Below are 11,763 nucleotides of genomic sequence, written 5' to 3' on the forward strand. Positions count from 1 at the left end.
CCCGGCGGTCCGGTGACTTCAATACTTACCGCTGAAGATGGCCGCCGGGATCCTCTATCTTCGTGGACCGCAGCTCTTCTGTGCGGTCCACTGCCGATTCCAGCCTCCTGATTGGCTGGAATCGGCACGTGACGGGGCGGAGCTACACGGAGCTACACGGAGCCCCATAGAGAACAGCAGAAGACCCGAACTGCGCAAGCGCGGCTAATTTGGCCATCGGAGGGCGAAAATTAGTCGGCACCATGGAGACGAGGACGCCAGCAACGGAGCAGGTAAGTATAAAACTTTTTATAACTTCTGTATGGCTCATAATTAATGCACAATGTATATTACAAAGTGCATTATTATGGCCATACAGAAGTGTATAACCCCACTTGCTGCCTCGGGACATCTCCTTTAACAGATCAATGTACTGTATGTTCAAATAAGGTCTTCTAACTAGGAACTCATTCACACGGGCGTATGCAATTTCAGGGCTAATTTAGACGACCGTATATCGGCTCGGTTTTCACGCGAGGCGAGACGGGGGCGGAGCTAAGTACTGACACTTAGCTCCACCCCTGCCCCACCCCTCCCATTGCAAATAGTGGCGAGGGACGGGGAAGGGGCAGGAGCTCAGTTCCTGCTCCTGGCTCTTCCAATCCCCCCCCCTGCAGACAAGGACACCGTATATCGGCTCGGCATGAAAACCGAGCCGATATACGGTCGTCTAAATAAGCCCTTAGTCTGAAAAATACACAGATTTTATATGTGCATATTTGGTTTGTATGCATTTTTTCATGCGTTGTGACTACTTGGGGGTTTTGAACTCACGGTAATGCCATCTGTCCTCCACCTAGTTGGCTGGTCGCACCTTAGTAACCCGCGTGCAGGCCAGAATTTGTGGTAAAACTCAGGAAGTCCATTTATTTTGGTAAAATTAATGACAGAATAATAGAAACTGCGTACTGTTTATGATAAACCTCCTTGCCTGTCTGGCAGTTAAATAACACAGGTTATCTCGCACTAGCTATATCAGGCCTAGTGCTTCAAACACAAAGTCCATCACATTTGTTACTTAAGCAGGGTGTCATCCTGGAGGCCGTCAACCCCTGTTAGGGTCGTGGCTTCCTGCCACCATTAGCTTGTCTCACACAGGATCTGTCCCAGGAAGTAGTCTCTCTCTCAGGGACTCCAACTCTCTGGCTTTCAGCAGCAGGGCTTTCTGTAGGGCAGGAGGTTTTAGCTCTTCCAACCCCACCTACACATGCGCTCCCTGACTAATGAGCTGCAGTCTGTGGGCTCTACAGCCCTCTGCAGGTACTGCCACTCTACAGCATATTTACAGTTTTTGTCATGTATGCAAAAAAGGCAAGAAGGTCCAATTGATGTCACTATTTTTTAACCACTGTCTCCTGCAAACCTGCATTAAAATGCAGTCAATACGTATGCAACCGCATATTGGCCGTGTTATTACACTATCCCATAGACTTTAACAGGCGATTTAGGTCTCTGATACGAACCAAAATGGGGCGATCTGCAATCTTTTTTTTTTTTAAGTCCACAAAATACGCACATAAAAATGCACATCTGAATAACCCAATACAAACCATGTTGCGCATAGCAACCAATCACAGCGCAGCTTTAATTTTACCTCAGAAGTATACTATATGGCAACCAATCACAGCGCAGCTTTAATTTTACCTCAGCAGTATAATATATGGCAACCAATCACAGCACAGCTTTCCTTTTACCTCAGAAGTGTAACGAATAGCAACCAATCACAGCGCAGCGTTCATTTTACCTCAGCAGTATAATATATGGCAACCAATCAAAGCACAGCTTTCATTTTACCTTAGAATTGTAATGAATAGCAACCAATCACGGTGCAGCGTTCATTTTACCTCAGCAGTCTGATATATGGCAATCAATCACAGCACAGCTTTAACTTTACCTCAGCAGTACAGTGAATAGCAATTAATCACAGCGCAGCTTTCATTTTACCTCAGAAGTGTAACGAATAGCAACCAATCACAGTGCAGCTTTCATTTTATTTCAGAAGTGTAACGAATAGCAACCAATCACAGCGCAGCTTTCATTTTACCTCAGCAGTATAAGAAATATCAACCAATCACAGCACAGCTTTCATTTTACCTCAGAAGTGTAACGAATAGCAACCAATAACAGCGCAGCATTCATTTTACCTCAGCAGAATAAGAAATAGCAACCAATCACAATACAGCTTTCATTTTACCACAGAAGTGTAACTAATAGTAACCAATCACCGCGCAGCTTTTATTTTACCTCAGCAGTATAATGAATAGCAACCAATCACAGCACAGCTTTCATTTTATCCCAGCAGTGTAACAAATAGCAACCAATCACAGCGCAGCTTTAACTTTACCTCAGCAGTATATTGAATAGCAACCAATCACAGTGCAGCTTTCATTTTACCTCAGCAGTATAATGAATAATAACCAATCACAACACAGCATTCATTTTACCTCAGCAGTATAAGAAATATCAACCAATCACAGCACAGCTTTCATTTTAGCTCAGAAGTGTAACGAATAGCAACCAATCACAGCGCAGCTTTCATTTTAACTAAGCAGTATAATGAATAGCAACCAATCACAGCACAGCTTTCATTTTACCTCAGCAGTATAAGGAATAACAACCAATCACAGCACAGCTTTCATTTTATCCCAGCAGTGTAACGAATAGCAACCAATCACAGTGCAGCTTTTATTTTACCTCAGCAGCATAAGAAATAGCAACCAATCACAGCAAAGCATTCATTTTACCTCAGCAGTATAAGGAATAACAACCAATCACAGCACAGCTTTCATTTTACCTCAGAAGTGTAAAAAATAGCAACCAATCACAGCGCAGCTTTAACTTTACCTCAGCAGTATATTGAATAACAACTAGAGATGAGCGAGCACCAAAATGCTCGGGTGCTCGTTACTCGGGACGAAATTTTCGCAATGCTCGAGGGTTCGTTTCGAGTAACGAACCCCATTGAAGTCAATGGGCGACCCGAGCATTTTTGTATTTCGCCGATGCTCGCTAAGGTTTCCATGTGTGAAAATCGGGGCAATTCAAGAAAGTGATGGGAACGACACAGCAACGGATAGGGCAGGCGAGGGGCTACATGTTGGGCTGCATCTCAAGTTCACAGGTCCCACTATTAAGCCACAATAGCGGCAAGAGTGGGCCCCCCCCCCTCCCAACAACTTTTACTTCTGAAAAGCCCTCATTAGCAATGCATACCTTAGCTAAGCACCACACTACCTCCAACAAAGCACAATCACTGCCTGCATGACACTCTGCTGCCACTTCTCCTGGGTTACATGTTGCCCAACCCACCTCCCCCCTGCACGACGCAGTGTCCACAGCGCACACCAAACTGTCCCTGCGCAGCCTTCAGCTGCCCTCATGCCACACCACCCTCATGTCTATTTATAAGTGCGTCTGCCATGAGGAGGAACTGCAGGCACACACTGCAGAGGGTTGGCATGGCTAGGCAGCGACCCTCTTTAAAAGTGGTGGGGCGATAGCCCACAATGCTGTACAGAAGCAATGAGAAATATAATCCTGTGCCACCGCCATCAGGAGCTGCACACGTGGGCATAGCAATGGGGAACCTATGTGCCACACACTATTCATTCTGTCAAGGTGTCTGCATGCCCCAGTCAGACTGGTAATATGTACCTTAACAGTAACCGCGTTGGTGGTAATGTGGTGGTGACTGTGGACCCAGTAGCGCGGTTGTATTTTGTTGGTTTTCGGAATGTGGCCAGGATTAAGTTGGCCGTGGCGGGGGATGTTTTTGAGGCACTACGTGTCCTCTCCACGTGTCCGTGGTTATATGCACCTTAACAGTAACCGCGTTGGTGGTAATGTGGTGGTGACTGCGGACCTAGCAGCGCGGTTTTATTTTGTTGGTTTTCGGAATGTGGCCAGGATTAAGTGGGCCGTGGCGGGGGGATGGTGGGGGGGGCTCTCTTGTTGTGTCGGTAAAGGTGAAATTCTTGGACTGCCACCAGACGAACCAATGCAAAGGCATTTGCCAAGAATGTTTTCATTGTTGGAGGAGGAGGGGGATGTTTTTGAGGCACTACGTGTCCTCTCCACGTGTCCGTGGTTATATGCACCTTAACAGTAACCGCGTTGGTGGGAAATGGCCTCGCCGCCATCATGTCTTTGGGAAGCCTCTGTTTCCACACCCCAGAGACATACCATTAGCAGCGGTATAGGCAGAGCCCATAATTCGTAACATTTCAGCCGTAGCATTAGGACAGGCCCCACTAACATATCACTAGCAGCATTATAGGGGGAGCACAGTATTAGTTCCATTTCAGTAATAGTAGCACTCAAGACAGGCCCCAGTAACAATTCCGAAGCAGCAGTATAGTGGGAGCGCAGTCTTCGTTCCATTTCAGTAATAGTAGCACTCAAGACAGGCCCCAGTAACAATTCCGAAGCAGCAGTATAGTGGGAGCGCAGTCTACGTTCCATTTCAGTAATAGTAGCACTCAAGACAGGCCCCAGTAACAATTCCGAAGCAGCAGTATAGGAGGAGCATAGTCTAAGTTCCATTTAAGTAATAGTAGCAGCCTACACAGGCCCCAGGAACAATTCCGAAGCAGCAGTATAGTGGGAGCGCAGTCTTAGTTCCATTTCAGTAGCTGCAGTATAGCCAAGGCCCAAGTTACATTTATGTAGCTAAAGTGTAGGCCAACCCCACACACCTTTCTGTACCATGAGTGCAGGCGAAGAACATAAAAATTGCTATGATTACACTGTAGGTGAGGGCCCAAAAAAATTGGTGTACCAACAGTACTAATGTACCTCAGTAAAAATTGGCCATGCCCAACCAAGATGGCAGGTGAAACCCATTAATCGCTTTGGTTAATGTGGCTTAAGTGGTAACTAGGCCTGGAGGCAGCCCAGTTTAACGAAAAATTGTTTCAAGTTAAAGTTTCAACGCTTTTAAGAGCATTGAAACGTATAAAAAATTTTTAGAAAAATTATATGATTGAGCCTTGTGGCCCTAAGAAAAATTGCCCGTTCACCGTGATTACGTGAGGTTTCAGGAGGAGGAGCAGGAGGAGGAGGAATATTATACACAGATTGATGAAGCAGAAATGTCCCCGTTTTAGATGGTGAGAGAGAACGATGCTTCCATCTGCGGGTGCAGCCTACGTATTGCTTAGGTATCGTTGCTGTCTGCTGGTGGAGAAGAGAAGTCTGGGGAAATCCAGGCTTTGTTCATCTTGATGAGTGTTAGCTTGTCGGCACTGTCGGTTGACAGGCGGGTACGCTTATCTGTGATGATTCCCCCAGCCGCACTAAACACCCTCTCCGACAAGACGCTAGCCGCAGGACAAGCAAGCACCTCCAGGGCATACAGCGCTAGTTCAGGCCACGTGTCCAGCTTCGACACCCAGTAGTTGTAGGTGGCAGAGGCATCACGGAGGACGGTCGTGCGATTGGCTACATACTCCCTCACCATCCTTTTACAGTGCTCCCGCCGACTCAGCCTTGACTGGGGAGCGGTGACACAGTCTTGCTGGGGAGCCATAAAGCTGTCCAGGCCCTTAAAGACTGTTGCACTGCCTGGGTTGTACATGCTGCTCGATCTCCGCACCTCCCCTGCTACCTGGCCCTCGGAACTGCGCCTTCTGCCACTAGCGCTGTCGGATGGGAATTTTACCATCAGCTTGTCCGCCAGGGTCCTGTGGTATAGCAACACTCTCGAACCCCTTTCCTCTTCGGGAATGAGAGTGGGAAGGTTCTCCTTATAGCGTGGGTCGAGCAGTGTGTACACCCAGTAATCCGTAGTGGCCAGAATGCGTGTAACGCGAGGGTCACGAGAAAGGCATCCTAACATGAAGTCAGCCATGTGTGCCAGGGTACCTGTACGCAACACATGGCTGTCCGCACTAGGAAGATCACTTTCAGGATCCTCCTCCTCCTCCTCCTCAGGCCATACACGCTGAAATGATGACAGGCAAGCAGCATGGGTACCGTCAGCAGTGGGCCAAGCTGTCTCTTCCCCCTCCTTCTCATCCTCCTCATGCTCCTCCTCCTCCTCCTGAACGTGCTGAGATATAGACAGGAGGGTGCTCTGACTATCCAGCGACATACTGTCTTCCCGCGGCTCTGTTTCCGAGCGCAAAAGCGGCTGCCTTTATGGTTTGCAGGGAACTTCTCAAGATGCATAGCAGAGGAATGGTGACGCTAATGATTGCAGCATCGCCGCTCACCACCTGGGTAGACTGCTCAAAGTTTCGAAGGACCTGGCAGATGTCTGCCAACCAGGCCCACTCTTCTGAAAATAATTGAGGAGGCTGACTCCCACTGCGCCGCCCATGTTGGAGTTGGTATTCCACTATAGCTCTACGCTGCTCATAGAGCCTGGCCAACATGTGGAGCGTAGAGTTCCACCGTGTGGGCACGTCGCACAGCAGTCGGTGCACTGGCAGATTAAACAGATGTTGCAGTGTCCGCAGGGTGGCAGCGTCCGTGTGGGACTTGCGGAAATGTGCGCAGAGCCGGCGCACCTTTACGAGCAGGTCTGACAAGCGTGGGTTGCTTTTCAGAAAGCGCTGAACCACCAAATTAAAGACGTGGGCCAGGCATGGCACGTCGTGAGGCTGCCGAGCTGCAGAGCCGCCACCAGGTTACGGCCGTTGTCACACACGACCATGCCCGGTTGGAGGCTCAGCGGCGCAAGCCAGCGGTCGGTCTGCTGTGTCAGACCCTGCAGCAGTTCGTGGGCCGTGTGCCTCTTATCTCCTAAGCTGAGTAGTTTCAGCACGGCCTGCTGACGCTTGCCCACCGCTGTGCTGCCACGCCGCGCGACACCGACTGCTGGCGATGTGCTGCTGCTGACACATCTTGATTGCGAGACAGAGGTTGCGGAGGAGGAGGAGGAGTAGGGTGCTTTAGTGGAGGAAGCATACACCGCCGCAGATACCAGCACCGAGCTGGGGCCCGCAATTCTGGGGGTGGGTAGGACGTGAGCGGTCCCAGGCTCTGACTCTGTCCCAGCCTCCACTAAATTCACCCAATGTGCCGTCAGGGAGATGTAGTGGCCCTGGCCGCCTGTGCTTGTCCACGTGTCCGTTGTTAAGTGGACCTTGGCAGTAACCGCGTTGGTGAGGGCGCGTACAATGTTGCGGGAGACGTGGTCGTGCAGGGCTGGGACGGCACATCGGGAAAAGTAGTGGCGACTGGGAACTGAGTAGCGCGGGGCCGCCGCCTCCATCATACTTTTGAAGGACTCCGTTTCCACAACCCTATACGGCAGCATCTCAAGGCTGATAAATTTGGCTATGTGAACGGTTAACGCTTGAGCGTGCGGGTGCGTGGCGGCGTACTTGCGCTTGCGCTCAAACACTTGCGCTAGCGACGGCTGGACGGTGCGGTGCGAGACATTGGTGGATGGGGCCGAGGACAGCAGAGGTGAGGGTGTGGGTGCAGGCCAGGAGACGGTAGTGCCTGTGTCCTTTAGAGCGGGGTTGGATCTCAGTGGCAGGTTGGGGCACAGGGGGAGAGGCAGCGGTGCAAACCGGAGGCGGTAAACGGCCTTCGTCCCACCTTGTGGGGTGCTTGGCCATCATATGTCTGCGCATGCTGGTGGTGGTGAGGCTGTTGGTGGTGGCTCCCCGGCTGATCTTGGCGCGACAAAGGTTGCACACCACTGTTCGTCGGTCGTCAGGCGTCTCGGTGAAAAACTGCCAGACCTTAGAGCACCTCGGCCTCTGCAGGGTGGCATGGCGCGAGGGTGTGCTTTGGGAAACAGTTGGTGGATTATTTGGTCTGGCCCTGCCTCTACCCCTGGACACCGCACTGCCTCTTGCAACCTGCCCTGCTGCTGCCCGTGCCTCCCCCTCTGAAGACCTGTCCTGTGTAGGCGTTGCACACCAGGTGGGGTCAGTCACCTCATCGTCCTGCTGCTCTTCCTCCGAATCCTCTGTGCGCTCCTCCCTCGGACTTACTGCCCTTACTACTACCTCACTGCAAGACAACTGTGTCTCATCGTCATCGTCCTCCTCACCCACTGAAAGGTCTTGAGACAGTTGCCGGAAGTCCCCAGCCTCATCCCCCGGACCCCGGGAACTTTCCAATGGTTGGGCATCAGTGACGATAAACTCCTCTGGTGGGAGAGGAACCACTGCTGCCCAATCTGAGCAGGGGCCCGAGAACAGTTCCTGGGAGTCTGCCCGCTCCTGAGCATGTGTCATTGTAGTGGAGTGAGGAGGCTGGGAGATAGGAGGAGTAGCAGCCAGAGGATTTGGATTTGCAGCACTGGACGGCGCAGAACTGTGGGTGGATGATAGCTTGCTCGAAGCACTTTCTGCCATCCACGACAGGACCTGCTCACACTGCTCATTTTCTAATAAAGGTCTCCCGCGTGGACCCATTAATTGGGCGATGAATGTGGGGACGCCAGAAACGTGCCTCTCTCCTAATCGCGCAGCAGTCGGCTGCGATACACCTTGATCAGGAGCTCGCCCTGTGCCCACACCCTCACTTGGGCCTACGCGTCCTCGGCCACGTCCACGTCCACGTCCTCTAGGCTTACCCCTACCCCTCAGCATGCTGTATTACCAGTGATTTCCCAGGCAGGAAATAAATTGGCGCAAGCCTGCAGGACAAATAGAATGTTTCCCTTTTTGGGAAACGGAGGGCCCACTGACTATATTCAATCAGATAAGATATGTGTTGCACAGAAATGCAGTTATATGAAGTGCAGTAGAGCGGTTACTTTTCACAGGCAGCAAATAAATTGGCGCAAGCCTGCAGGACAAATAGAATGTTTCCCTTTTTGGGAAACGGAGGGCCCACTGACTATATTCAATCAGATAAGATATGTGTTGCACAGAAATGCAGTTATATGAAGTGCAGCAGAGCGGTTACTTTTCACAGGCAGCAAATAAATTGGCGCAAGCCTGCAGGACAAATAGAATGTTTCCCTTTTTGGGAAACGGAGGGCTCACTGACTATATTCAATCAGATAAGATATGTGTTGCACAGAAATGCAGTTATATGAAGTGCAGCAGAGCGGTTACTTTTCCCAGGCAGCAAATAAATTGGAGCAAGCCTGCAGGACAAATAGAATGTTTCCCTTTTTGGGAAACGGAGGGCCCACTGACTATATTCAATCAGATAAGATATGTGTTGCACAGAAATGCAGTTATATGAAGTGCAGCACAGCGGAGACTTTTCACAGGCAGCAAATAAATTGGCGCAAGCCTGCAGGACAAATAGAATGTTTCCCTTTTTGGGAAACGGAGGGCCCACTGACTATATTCAATCAGATAAGATATGTGTTGCACAGAAATGCAGTTATATGAAGTGCAGCACAGCGGAGACTTTTCACAGGCAGCAAATAAATTGGCGCAAGCCTGCAGGACAAATAGAATGTTTCCCTTTTTGGGAAACGGAGGGCCCACTGACTATATTCAATCAGATAAGATATGTGTTGCACAGAAATGCAGTTATATGAAGTGCAGCACAGCGGTTACTTTTCCCAGGCAGGAAATAAATTGGCGCAAGACTGCAGGACAAATACAATTTTTCCCTTTTTGGGAAACGGAGGGCCCACTGACTATATTCAATCAATAATATATGTCTTCTGGCCCTGCCTACACAATTCTCTCCCTGTAGTATTACTGCAAGGCGCAATGCTCTGCAGACAGCCGATTTTGAAAAGAAAAAAATATGCAACACTGCTAACAGCAGCCTGCACAGTACTGCACACGGATAGATGTGGCCCTAAGAAGGACCGTTGGGGTTCTTGAAGCCTACACTCACTCCTAACACTCTCCCTACCTAAGCACCACTTCTGTCCCTGTAGTATTACTGCAAGGCGCAATGCTCTGCAGACTGCCGATTTTGAAAAAAAAAAAATTTGTGCAACACTGCTAACAGCACCCTCCACAGTACTGCACACGGATAGATGTGGCCCTGAGAAGGACCGTTGGGGTTCTTGAAGCCTACACTCACTCCTAACACTCTCCCTACAGCAGCTCCGGCACCAGCAGCACTTTCCCTCAGCTAACTCACAAGGCATCTGAGGCGAGCCGCGGGAGGGGCCGACTTTTATACTCGGGTGACATCTGATCGCCCCAGCCACTCACAGCAGGGGGGTGGTATAGGGCTTGAACGTCACAGGGGGAAGTTGTAATGCCTTCCCTGTCTTTCAATTGGCCAGAAAAGCGCGCTAACGTCTCAGAGAGGAAACTGAAAATAACCGGAACACCGCGTGGTGCTCGTTAAGAGTAACGAGCATCCCGAACACCCTAATATTCGCATGAATATCAAGCTCGGACGAGTACGTTCGCTCATCTCTAATAACAACCAATCACAGCACAGCTTTAATTTTACGTCAGCAGTATAATGAATAGCAACCAATCACAACACAGCATTCATTTTACCTGTGCACTATAAGAAAGAGCAACCAATCACAGCAAAGCTTTCATTTAACCTCAGCAGTATAAGGAATAACAACCAATCACAGCACAGCTTTCATTTTATCCCAGCAGTGTAACAAATAGCAACCAATCACAGCGCAGCTTTAACTTTAACTTAGCAGTATATTGAATACCAACCAATCTCAGCGCAGCTTTCATTTTACCTCAGCAGTATTAGAAATAGCAACTAATCACAGCACAGCTTTCATTTTACCTCAGCAGTATAAAAAAAGCAACCAATCACAGTACAGCTTTCATTTTACCTCAGCAGCACAAGAAATAGCAACCAATCACAGCAAAGCTTTCATTTTACCTCAGCAGTATAAGGAATAACAGCCAATCACAACACAGCATTCATTTTACCTGTGCACTATAAGAAAGAGCAACCAATCACAGCAAAGCTTTCATTTAACCTCAGCAGTATAAGGAATAACAACCAATCACAGCACAGCTTTCATTTTATCCCAGCAGTGTAACAAATAGCAACCAATCACAGCGCAGCTTTAACTTTAACTTAGCAGTATATTGAATACCAACCAATCTCAGCGCAGCTTTCATTTTACCTCAGCAGTATTAGAAATAGCAACTAATCACAGCACAGCTTTCATTTTACCTCAGCAGTATAAAAAAAGCAACCAATCACAGTACAGCTTTCATTTTACCTCAGCAGCACAAGAAATAGCAACCAATCACAGCAAAGCTTTCATTTTACCTCAGCAGTATAAGGAATAACAGCCAATCACAGCAAAGCTTTCATTTTACCTCAGCAGTATAAGGAATAACAACCAATCACAGCAAAGCTTTCATTTTACCACAGCAGTGTAATGAATAGCAACCAATCACAGTACTGCTTTCATTTTACCTCAGCAGTGTAACGAATAGCAACCAATCACAGAACAGCTTTCATCTTACCTCAGTAGTATAAGAAATAGCAACCAATCACAGAGCAGCTTTCATTTTATCTCAGAAGAATTAGAAATAGCAACCAATCACAGCGCAGCTTTTATTTCACCCCAGCAGTGTAACGAATAGCAACCAATCACAGCGTAGCTTTCCTTTTATCTCAGCAGTGTAACAAATAGCAACCAATCACAGAGCAGATTTCATTTTATCTCAGAAGAATTAGAAATAGCAAACAATCACAGCGCAGCTTTCATTTCACCCCAGCAGTGTAACGAAGAGCAACCAATCACAGCGCAGCTTTCATTTTATCTTAGCAGTGTAATGAATAGCAACCAATCACAACACAGCATTCATTTTACCTGTGCACTATAAGAAAGAGCAACCAATCACAGCA

The sequence above is a fragment of the Eleutherodactylus coqui genome, chromosome 2 (genome assembly GCF_035609145.1).
Source record: "Eleutherodactylus coqui strain aEleCoq1 chromosome 2, aEleCoq1.hap1, whole genome shotgun sequence".
NCBI lineage: Eukaryota > Metazoa > Chordata > Amphibia > Anura > Eleutherodactylidae > Eleutherodactylus > Eleutherodactylus coqui.